The 12,270-nt window shown below is 37.1% G+C and overlaps 1 protein-coding gene across 1 annotated transcript in view; it reads left to right on the top strand.

Moving 5' to 3' along the window:
* Positions 1–12,270, top strand: part of ABCG7 (ABC-2 type transporter family protein) — a 135,923-nt gene that overhangs the window by 111,033 nt on the left and 12,620 nt on the right. The window lies entirely within an intron of this gene.

Here is a 12,270-nt window from a genome sequence, read left to right as displayed (position 1 = left end):
AAATCTTGGAGTTGTTGATGCCAAATTCCCCACAAAGTGACACATATTCATCAGTTTCAAATGCGAAATTATTTCTTACCTTTGGTCTAATCCAGTTGGCCAAAACGATGGATCAAATATCTTGTCAATCCTGATCCTGATCAGACCAAGCCAACTGTCCCAGCCTAGTAAAGGACAGCCAAAATAAGTAGAGATTAGATCCACATCAGAATGACAAAGTGAGCAAGGACTAGGTAAGTGAATCCCTTGAGCTGTAGACTGGGATGGGTTAAGGGGTCCTTAATTGCTACCAGCCACGTGAAAATAGTCAACTTGCTGTAGGGCTAAAATTGGAATAGATTTTTGGAAAAAGGTGCCGATAAGGGATCTGTAGCAGGATCCGATCAAGAAAGATCCAGGACTCGAGGGGTCGTAGTCACTCAAAACTCCAGTTGCAAATAGAATTTATTAAATCTTTCTACCTAGCGAACTCTTGAGTTTTTGTTTTTCGAGAAGAAAGAGCTGGGGGATATGGCATTCCAGCATCTCAAAATACAGGAAAGTTGCTACTCCATAGCAGCTTCCCCCCTGAATGACTAACCAAACCTAAGGGCTTGTTTGATGGCTTATCCAGGATTGGATGAAATGAACAAACAAAACAGACATAACACTCGTTTTGTTCGTTCTGTAACAACTGTACCAAGTCCAACGTTTGTTTCAACTATACAAGAGGTTGTGCTCCTTGTATCCAACGTTTGTTTTACGCTGTGTGCGAAGAGCATGAACACACAAGGATAATGGGTCGGATAACTTCGTTTTGGATCGTATGACTCGATCCGTCCGACCATATGAGTGTTTTGACATGTTTATTATGGATTTTAGCCTCGGATATGGATCTCAGATTAGATGTAAGAACTAAAAAGCGTGATTCAAGCCCTAAATGCAAACAATATTTAGAAATGAGTTTTTTTTTACATTCCGATCATTTGAGTCATTTGAGAAAAAAAATAAGAAATGATATTTTTTTATATATAATAATATAAATGATTTAATCAATGTCATATCACATCTAATTATGAAAGTTTATCATAAAAATATCAAACCCTAAAAGAAAATTAACTATAAAAAATCAAATTATCCAATCCTATTTAATCATAAATGCTTAAATGCAATAATATAAATCATAAATAAACCAAAAAAGGAGTTTCTCTATGAATAATATTGAACTGAACTTGTTCAAATTCGAATCTAAGTCCTCTAAAAATTTGAAACAATTGTTCCTCATGCTTGTATTTCTTCCATTCTTGAGCATCTTTTGAAGCCTCCCATATAGGCTCAAGTTTAGCCAATTGATCCCAAAGCCTCTTGAGTGTACTATAGTATTCCTTCACGGTCTTATCACCTTGTTTGCAATTATGTACCTTGTCTTTGAGATCCCATTTGTGTGCCACATCCTTTTGGGTATATGTTTGTCTAACATATTCCCAAGCCTCTTCGGCTCTTTCAAATTCAAGTATATCGGAGCTGTTAAAAATGTAATATTAGTTGTAATTACTTTAGTCTTTTAGTTTAGTTGTGTAGTCTAGTTAGAATATAATTAGGTTAGGTTTTACTTTTTTATTTTTGACTTTTTTTGGACCTCTTGCTTTTTGACCAAGTCAAAAAGCAACTTCGAATAGTCATTGGACTCCCAACGACTCTAAATCTATGTCACAGAGACTCGGCAAAACAGATGCCGCACCCGCGTCGATGCGATGCGACGCGGGTGCGCATGCGGGTGCGGCACCGGGTGCGGTCAACACGACCCTGGGTGCGGTCAATGCACCCAGGGTCATTTTTGTCCATAATTTGGGCGTAAAAAAAAAATTCCCCCGATGAAAAGGAGGATTAGGGCAAAAAAATTTTTTTGCCCTAATCTCTCCTCTCTCTCCCCCTGAGTTCGAGCTCTCCCATCGCCGCCCCAGCTCCCCCGCCCAGGCTCCTCCTCTCGGCTCATCCTCTCGGCTCCTTTCGCAGGTATGTCTCTCACTCTCTTCTTGGGTCGGCTGGGGAGGGGCCGAGCACCCCCCGCCCCCCTCTCTCGGTCTCTTGTTGGGTCGGCATGGGAGGGGCTGAGCCCCCCCTGCTCCCTCGTTTTTCGGCACAGGAGGGGCCGAGCCCCTCCCCCATCTAGCTCTTGTTTTGGGTCGACAGGGGAGGGGCCGAGCCCCTCCCCTATCTGTTTTATTTTTTGGGTCGACAGGGGAGGGGCCAAGCCCCTCCCCCATCTGTTTTTCTTTTTTGGGTCGACAGGGGAGGGGTCCCCCATCTGTTTATTTTTTTTGGGTCGACAGGGGAGGGGTCGAGCCCCTCCCCCATCTGTTTTTTTTTTTTTGGGGTCGACAGGGGAGGGGCCGAGCCCCTCCCCCATCTATTTTTTTTTTTGGGTCGACAAGGGAGGGGCCGAGCCCCTCCCCCATCTGTTTTTTTCTTTGGGTCGACAGGGGAGGGGCCGATCCCCTCCCCCATCTGTTTTTTTCTTTGGGTCGACAGGGGAGGGGTCGAGCCCCTCCCCCATCTGTTTGTTTTTTTCTTTGGGTCGACAGGGGAGGGGCCGAGCCCCTCCCCCATCTGTTTTTTTTTTTGGGTCGACAGGGGAGGGGCCGAGCCCCTCCCCCATCTGGCTCTTTTTTTGGGTCGACGGGCGAGCCCCTTCCCCATCTGTTTTTTTCTTTGGGCTCGGCCCCTCCCTCATCTGTTTTTTTCTTTGGGTCGACAGGGGAGGGGCCAAGCCCCTCCCCCATCTGTTTTTTTTTTTGGGTCGACAGGGGAGGGGCCGAGCCCCTCCCCCATCTGGCTCTCTCTGTTTTCGGCAAGGGAGGGCCCGAGCCCACCGCGCTCTCGCTCTCTTGTTGGGTTGGCAGGGGAGGGACTGAGCCCCCCCTTCTCCCTGTGTTTTCAAATTGATTTGAAAATTTTAATGTATTTTTTTTTTGTGTTTTCGGGATAAAAATGATGGATAAAGGGAAAGGACTTGCGTCATCCTCATCCCAAAATGTGAGTTCTGCTGCTAGTTTTGTTGATAGTTGCAGTGGGATTGATGATGTGGGGCCACTATGGGTACATGTAAATAAACTTGCAAAAACTGGAGAAGGAGGTGGTGGAAACAAGAGATTTCGATGCAAGCTCTGCGAAAGAGATTTTGTTGGGTCTTACACAAGAGTGAAGGCTCATTTGTTGAAGATACCAGGACATGGCATTTCAGCTTGCAGGAAAGTTGATGAGGCAATGCGAAGACAATACAAGAAAATACAAGAAGAATATGAGAAGAGAAAGGCAATGGCCGATTCTTCTGCAGTCAGTGTGCCATTTGCAAGCCACCAAGAAGATGCTGAAAAAAAAAGTCAATGTAGGAGGTAGATGAACGATACAAGCAACATTCAATACATATGGAAGAGAAGAATTGGATAGAAAAGTTGGGAGGTATTTTTATTCTGGTTCACTCCCATTTAATGCGGCTAGAAATCCTTATTGGAAGGATTTAGTAACATCCTTGGAAAATTGTAATTTGAGTGGTTATGTGCCTCCAAGTTCAGAAAAAATATGAACCACACTTCTTGCAGAAGAGAGGGCAAATGTGGAGAGGTTGCTACAGATTAAAAAATATTCATGGGAGCAAAATGGAGTTTCTATTGTGTTTGATGGATGGACAGATATTCAAAGGCATCCATTAATCAATTTCATTGCTTGTTCGCTTAGTGGCCCAATATTCTTGAAAGCAGTTGATGCATCTAGGGAATATAAAAATGCAGAGTATTTGAAGGGATTGTTTATAGAAGTGATAAAAGAAGTGGGTGATCAGAAAGTGGTACAAATCATTACAGACAACGCTCCAGTTTGTAAAAGTGCAACGTTGAGTTTGGAGAGTTAGTACCCTCATATTTTTTGGACTCCCTGTGTAGCACACAACTTAAATCGAGCCCTAAAGAGCATCTGCAACCCCAAAGAAGAAGAAAATTACAAGCATATGCTTTATGTTCATGGTTTGAAGATTTAGAAAGAAATGTCAAAAGCATTAGGAATTTTGTTGTTAACCACCATCGTGCTAATGCTATATTTAATAGGCATTCTGATTTGAAATTGTTGAAGGTCGCTGAAACACGTTTTGCGTCCATCATTGTGATGATGAAGATGATTAAAAGAGTGAAGAATGCTTTGATTAACATGGTGACTGATGAAAATTGGACATTCTATCGTGCTGATGATGATATCAAGGCTCAAGAAATTAAGAAATTCATTCTTGATGATGAATTTTGGGACAGATTGGTATACTTCCTTCAATTTACGCAACCTATTTGGGAAATGTTAAGAGAAGTTGATAAAGATGAGCCCATGCTTCATAGAGTTTATGAAATGTAGGATAATATGATTGAAAAAATACAAGCTATAGTTTTCATGCATGAAGAAAAAAATCTTGCATTGGATGATTCAGATTTTTTTAATCATATTCATTCAATTTTAGTGAGAAGATGGGATAAGAGGAACACTCCTTTGCATTGCATGACACATTCTCTTAATCCAAAATATTATGCAAATAAGTGACAGGCTGGTGGTATTGGTCGTGTCCCTCCAAATTTAGACCCAGAGCTATCAAGACATAGAAATATGTGTATGACAAGACTTTTTCCAGAAGCATATCTTCTACATCAAGTCACACAAGAGTTTGGAAAATTTTCATCTTCGAGATTATATGCACCGGCATTATTCGCGAGAGAAGAGGATAATATAGATCCTATCACATGGTGGTCAACATTTGGATCAGAAACACCTCTTCTGCAACGTCTTTCATTAAGATTGCTATCGCAGCCTGCTAGTTCATCTTGTTGTGAAAGAAATTGGAGCACATATTCTCAAATCCACAACACGAAGAGAAACAAACTCATCAGCAAGCGTGCAGAGGATTTAGTATATGTTTATTCAAATCTTCGATTACTTTCGCGAAGCAATGATGAATACATGTACTAATTTGCTCTCTTAGTTATTTGATTATTTCTTAGTTTTCATTTAAATATATTTGTATTGTATTTATCATTTTCAAATTGGGTTTATAACGCAGACAAGGAACATCAAAATTTTGGGATGTAAACCCAGAAGAGTGTGACTTCGAGGGAGAACATGAATTCAACGTAACAAACATGGATTTAGCTGAGCCCAATATTCCTTCTAATGATGCATTTGATGATGAAGAAGAAAATTATTAACATCTATTATTACTTCATCAGGATATACTTTGGTATGTAATTTAGTTCTTTTATACAATACTTATTTGATTGATATTTAGGTCGATTTATGTAATTGCTTTACTTATTTGATTGATAATTTGATATTTAGGTTGATATACTGCATGCATGATGAATCATATTATGAGTTTATGACAATGTTTACTGTTAAATGTTAAACTGTTAAAACTTCAAAATTATATATATATATATATATATATATATATGTATATATATATGTATATATATATGTATATATATATGTATATATATAATTTTTTTTTACATTTTTGCCCCTGCCGCACCCCCGCACCCGGGTTTTTTGGAAGTGCCGCATCCCCGCACCCGCACCCGCACCCGCACCCATGTGACATAGCTCTAAATAGAGTCGTTGGGAGTCCAACGACTCTCTCTTGGCCTCATACTTTGTGTATTATAAATATGGGGTGTTACCCCCTTGTAACTTATGTTTTTTGTGTGGGTGTTCTCTCACTTGAATGAAATATTTTTTCTTCTTTCTTTGCATACCCTTTTTTGGGTATTTTGTGTGAACCCTAGTGGTTGTTGTGTGAGTGTCCTATTTATGAACCGTTGTGGTTTGTGTGAGAGATCTTTTGTGAGTATCTTTTGAAGATCTGATTGTGGACTTCATCTTCTTACATGGTATCAGAGCCGTTGTGATCAAGCTATTTCTTTTCGGTGCATTGGGAAGCATGCTACTTAAGTTTAAAAAAGAAGAGACGTTATTCTTCAAGTATATGTGAAGTTGTGTTCGGGCAAAGCTTAGAGATGTTGTAACGCCCCAAAAATTTTAACCTTAATTATAGTTCAAATATTGAAATTTCGAGACCAATTTTTTTTTTTGATAAGTATAAGTAAATCAGATCTTATAATGCGAAAACGATTTTTAAAAACGGTTAAAACTTTGGGCGCAGTTACATTAAAGATAACAATCAAATCAAAATGTACGGGATATACACATTTCAAACCACGTATAATATAAGACTGAAATATGAAGAGTTTTAATTTCATTTCAAATCAGAGTATGAAAACAATACTTCAGTCTCTACATGATCAAGTACTTAAAATGAAAAGATCATGAATACCAAGATCGCAAGGTAAGAGTGGACCATCGAGGATGCAGCTCGACCAACCCTTCGCTCCAACTACTCATCATACTTTACCTACATTACCTGTCCCCCATAAAACGGGGTCAGACTCGCTAAAGTATGGTAAAGCAACCCAAACTCAAACTTAAAGAAAACATATCAAGCATTTAAAGGTAAAGATATATTATTCATCCATCGTCAAGTGACAAACAAGGGAACATCTTATGAGTCATTCATTTCAAGCATTCAAACATAAAGCATTTAAAAGCATTTCATCACTTAATATTCTATTCAACCTTAACTCACGTAATAAAGCATAATCTATATGCATACAAGTCATCGCATAAATAAATAAATAAATAAATATATATATATATATATATATATATATATATATATATATATATATAAGACATTCAGATCATTGCATCATTTTCATATGCATTCCTAATTCTTATAAACAATAAGTCAAATCACATTTGACCATTCCAACGTTAAACACACGCACATACCTTATAAGTAATTTAGTTAGATATTCATGATACACATCAATCATGATACATAGGTGTGATATATTTACTCAGACAATCATAATGCAATCATTTGCAATGAAACTATGTAGGCGTGATGTATCATTCACCTAATAAGTCAAAACTAGTCATTTGTAGGCATGATGTGTCATTCACCTATACGCTAACATAAGCGTCACAATCATAACCTCATATCAAGATCTAAAATCAATAAGGATCTGATTATCATATCTGAGTTCAATATATAATCATGCTATAATAGAAAAGCCAAATCTATAGATTAATAACTGGCTATCTCAATCAACTCAAAAGACCATCATAATTCATCATAACGTTTCATTTATTCATAATAAAGATTTACAAAATCCACGCCGAATCACCTGATCTAGGAAATGTACAACCTCACAAGGAGTTACCGTCCTAGACGAATGGTCTGCCTGGTCTTGGACAATGCACTTCTGCATAGGAATATACTGTCTTCGCGAACTACCCGCTCTTGGACAATGCACTCCCTCACAGAGACTTACCGCTCTAGCCGGATTACCTGATCTGGTCATGCACACCCTCATAAAGAATCCTTTGAGAACAGTTTCTCAACGGGTACTATATCGAGTGAAAATTATTGTGATACATGCATCAATACAATTGACTACTCTCAAGGTCGATAGCCATCAACACGGGCATAAGCATGTATACAATCAAAGCATCACATCATACATCATTTCATATGACATTAAAATTATAAAATCAACATTTAACCAATAAGGCTTCATGAACCAAAGTTCACTATTGAACTTAAACATTTATCGCATGCATTCATAATTTCATTTCACGTGACATTTAAATTATATTATACATAAGCATATTATCCTACGTATCATATCATCGCCACAAAGAACATTGCACTTCGTAAATTAAACCTCGAAGCATGCGTAAACAAAACATGAGTTCTATGCATGCATACGTGAACATGCATATTTCATAATACGAAGCAACTAAACCTCAACATACATAACTCCTACGTAGTTCGAGATTTGCACACACGATAAAAGTCATATGCATTTTTCACCACATGAATCGATATAGCACCTTAGATATAATTGTGTAAGGGTTGGTCAAAATCTCATTGACCATCTTACCGTACATCATACACATATATTTCTCAAATAAACAAGACATACAAGTCAAAACAATTTATAGCATTCACATGCATTCTTCTATACAAGAATAAATGAGTTCATCCTATGACAAGACAATATATATAACATCCACAGTATGCATCGAACACGATTTATACATATCCATAGTAGTTATATGTGCACCATGTATCAAATTCATACAAACATACAAAGCAACATAGTATGCACAAACCAAAGTATGATGACACACATTGCGTACATATTATACATTCATAAGTGCACAGGCATTCAAACCCACACACAGGTGTACCTGTAGCAAACACACTCCATATTCCGCTAACTACAATCATGACAAGCATGATCTCCGAACTACAATCACAAGAGTCCTAGATATCCACAACTAAGTGAAGTGTTTGAGCATAACTTGTATTTGCAATTTATTTAGATATTCAGTGCAACATCATGCTGCCTAAACATGCTCTCTATAAGTTCAGTTAAGGTATCTTACCTTAATAATGTGTCGAACAATAAATCAAAACTCAAAAGACCGAGGAATTTCAAAGTCCACAAAGACCGCTACCCAAGCAATACAACGAACCCTTTGTGTACGATCGCAAATGCCAAAAACTCAAAAAATGCCAATTATAACAAGATTAGCCAAAAATAGCAAATTACCCTATAAATCATTACCAAGAGCCAAATAACACACAAATACACTTCAATAATTTACAAACTCTATCAAAAATATATTTAAATATAATATATGTATATATATAAATAGTGATTTATAACCCAAAATAGTTCTATAAATGCAAATTATACCCTGATTGACTTGAATAAACAAATGAATATGTAATAAATAAATAAATAGAATTCAAAAGCAAGAAACACATTTCTTATTTGGAGATAAAAAAATGAGTTCTTTATTTATTAATAATTCTTAAAAATTATGGGTTTTACAGATGTTATCATACCTACCATCCGTGGTGGAGTACATTCTCTATACTCTCTCTTCTCTACTCTTTCCCGCTTTTACTTTTCTTCTTCTTATTAACCTTGTAAAATGGATGACAATGATAATGTCACCATTAAACCCATTAAACTCAACGATTCAAATTATGTTACATGGGCTTCAATTATGAAACACCTTATATAGAGAAAAGGGTTGTGAGGATTAGTGGATGAGACCGACTTAGAACCTAAATTAATCCTTACAAAGATTGAAGGAGAGAAAGAAGTTCTTACGGAAGTGGAAAAGACTAAAGCCATTACCACTTACGAGAAAAAATGGAAGGAATGGAGAATGGGACACGCCAAGATCATGTCTTGGCTCATAAGTAGTGTAGATATCAAGAAGTGTTCAAGTCTTGCAAAATTTGAACATGCTAATGACGCTTGAGATTATTTTAAGAGAATGTATTCTCTTAAAGACATTGCACATGCGTGCAATCTACAAAACCAAGTTCGGAATATGGTTCTAAGGGATAAAAGCATTAGAGAATACTATAATAGCTTGTTCGAATTTGTAATGAAGTGGATTGAATCTGATACACATGCAGGAACACACTTTCAATCAAGTAAAAATACTTGATTGAATCAAGAAACCACCCATACAAGGGTCTATAAACTTGTTATTGCATAGAAGTACTCGAGAATGAGTTGGGAATACAAGGCCACAAGAGGCCAATATATAATACAATGGAGCCAATAGGGTGCAACTCCATATGGTTGTTGGGGCTGCACCCAACGGTCATAAATATAGTTGTTGGGGCAGCTCCAACAGCTATATGGAGCTGTCCTATCAAATCTGAAAAAGACAAAAGGTGAAAAAGGAAAAAGACAAAAAATAAATACATGAAATAAAATACAGAAATGTCAGCCCCTAATGGGCTGACACCTATTACAGAGAAAAGATCGAAATACCCCTAATGGGTATTTCAATTAACAATAAGCACATATATATATATATATATATATATATATATATATATATATATATATATATATATATACACACACACACACGTATATGTATATCTTAACACCCCCCCTCAAACTCATGGTGCAACAACCGAGAGTTTGCCAAGTAGGAAGTGAAATCTGGGTGAAGGAAGTGCTTTGGTGAAGAAGTCCGCGAGTTGATACTCTGATGGAACATAAGGCAATGTGATAGTCTTTCGCAGAAATTCTTTTCGAACATAGTGACAATCCATTTCAATTTGTTTTGTCCTCTCATGAAACGTATGATTGCTCGCGATATATACAACACTCTTGTTGTCACAGCATAATCTGGAAGGTTCTGTGGTGTGAATTCCCAAATCCTCTAGTAGTTGTCGCAACCATACTAACTCAGACGTAGTCGTTGCCTTGGCGCGATACTTAGCTTCAATTGAGGAGGGAGACACCTTCTATTGCTTCTTGCATCGCCAGGAGATTAGGGAGTCACTTACAAAAACACACAAACAAGTAGTTGAGCGTCTATCATTTACATCCCCTCCCCAGTCAGAATCTGAGTATGCAATGACTTCTAATGAGGAAGAAGATGATAAAAACAATCCATGACTTATAGAATTCTTAATATATCTAATAATTCTCATTACAACACTCATATGTACTGTAGTGGGAGCATGCTGAAATTGTCTGGCAGAATGAATAACATGAGAGATATCAGGACGAGTAATAGAAAGGTAGGACAAAACTCTAATCATTTGTCTGTATGGGGTTGGATCTTGCAGAGGTTCTCCATCATCCTTCTTCATTTTTGCATTTATGACCTCTAGAGTGTCAACTCGTTTTTCATCTAAGAGTCCTGATCTCTTTATGATCTCTGCAGCATACTTAGTCTGTGACAAAAAATAACCACGAGGTGATTAAGCTACTTCAATTCCAAGGAAATACCATAAAAAACCAAGATCTGTCATATCAAAGTTGCCTTTAAGCACATCTTTGATATGATTTACTCCCTGCTTATCACCTCTTGTGATTATCATATCCTGTGATTATGATATTATCTACGTAAAACAACAATATAACCATCCCTGCATTGGAAGACTTAACAAATAATGCAGTGTCAGTAAAACAAAATTTAAAATGCAGTTGAGTCATCATATTACTAAATCTATCATACCAAGCTTTGGGAGCTTGTTTTAACCCATACAAGGCTTTTCGTAGACGAAGAGTTTTCTCATGTGCTAAATTCAAACCTGGTGGAGGATCCATGTAGACCTCCTCATCCAGATTACCATTTAAAAAAGCATTTTTCACATCCATTTGAAAAATTGGCCATTTTTAGATTGATGCTATAGAGATGAGAGTTCTGACAGTCGTCATTCGAGCAACTGGGGCAAAGGTCTCATCATAGTCAATTCCATATTTTTTACTGTATCCCTTAGCTACTAGTCTAGCTTTATATCTTTTCAATGTCTCATCCCATTTGGTTTTAATTTTGTAAACCTGTCTACATCCTATAGTTTTCCTTCCTTTAGGTAATATTTAAATTTCCCAAGTTTTTGCCTTTTCTAATGCTTCTAATTCATTGTTCATAGCTTTAATCCATTCTTGATGATTTTTAGCTTCATAGTAGGATGATGGTTCAGAATATGAGTGTATGGCCATTAAGCATGCTCGATATCTTGGTTCAAAGTAATCATATGATACAAATCTACTAGGGGCTTTTGAAATTCTTACCATTTTTCTAATACTAGCAGAATCAATATCTTGATTTTGAGAATATCTTTCTAAAACACATGTTGGGTTCCCTTCAGTCCGCCTAGTATATTTTGTTTGTTACTATAGGATGGGTCGATATTGTTAAGATTGTTGTCTATATTTTCACTTGCATCATGAGAGTCTTCATGTTCACTCTCATGCTCATTATGAAGATTTTCATACCCTTCATGTTCATTGATTAGATAAAAAAGAAACGAATAATCATAGTTTTCTTGAAATTTTTCCTTGCTAAAACCATCTTCATTTTCAAGAAATGTAACATTTTGTGAAACATATAATTTGTTCCTTTCCCTGTCATAACATTTCTATCCCTTTTGATTTTCGGCATAGCCCAAAAAAACACAAGGGATTGCTTTTGGGGAAAGTTTGTCATTCTTATGGGTAAGAACAAAACACTTACATCCAACGACTCTCAATCTTTTATAATTGGGGGGAATTTTAAGTAAATTTTCAATAGGGGATATATTTTCAATAGCTTTTGAGGGCATTCTATTTATCAAATAGACTGTCGTAAGAGCAACTTCGG

The sequence above is a fragment of the Nuphar pumila genome, chromosome 17, assembly GCF_984573655.1.
Source record: "Nuphar pumila chromosome 17, dmNupPumi1.hap1.1, whole genome shotgun sequence".
NCBI classification, from domain to species: domain Eukaryota; kingdom Viridiplantae; phylum Streptophyta; class Magnoliopsida; order Nymphaeales; family Nymphaeaceae; genus Nuphar; species Nuphar pumila.
This window is presented reverse-complemented; position numbering and strand designations above follow the sequence as displayed.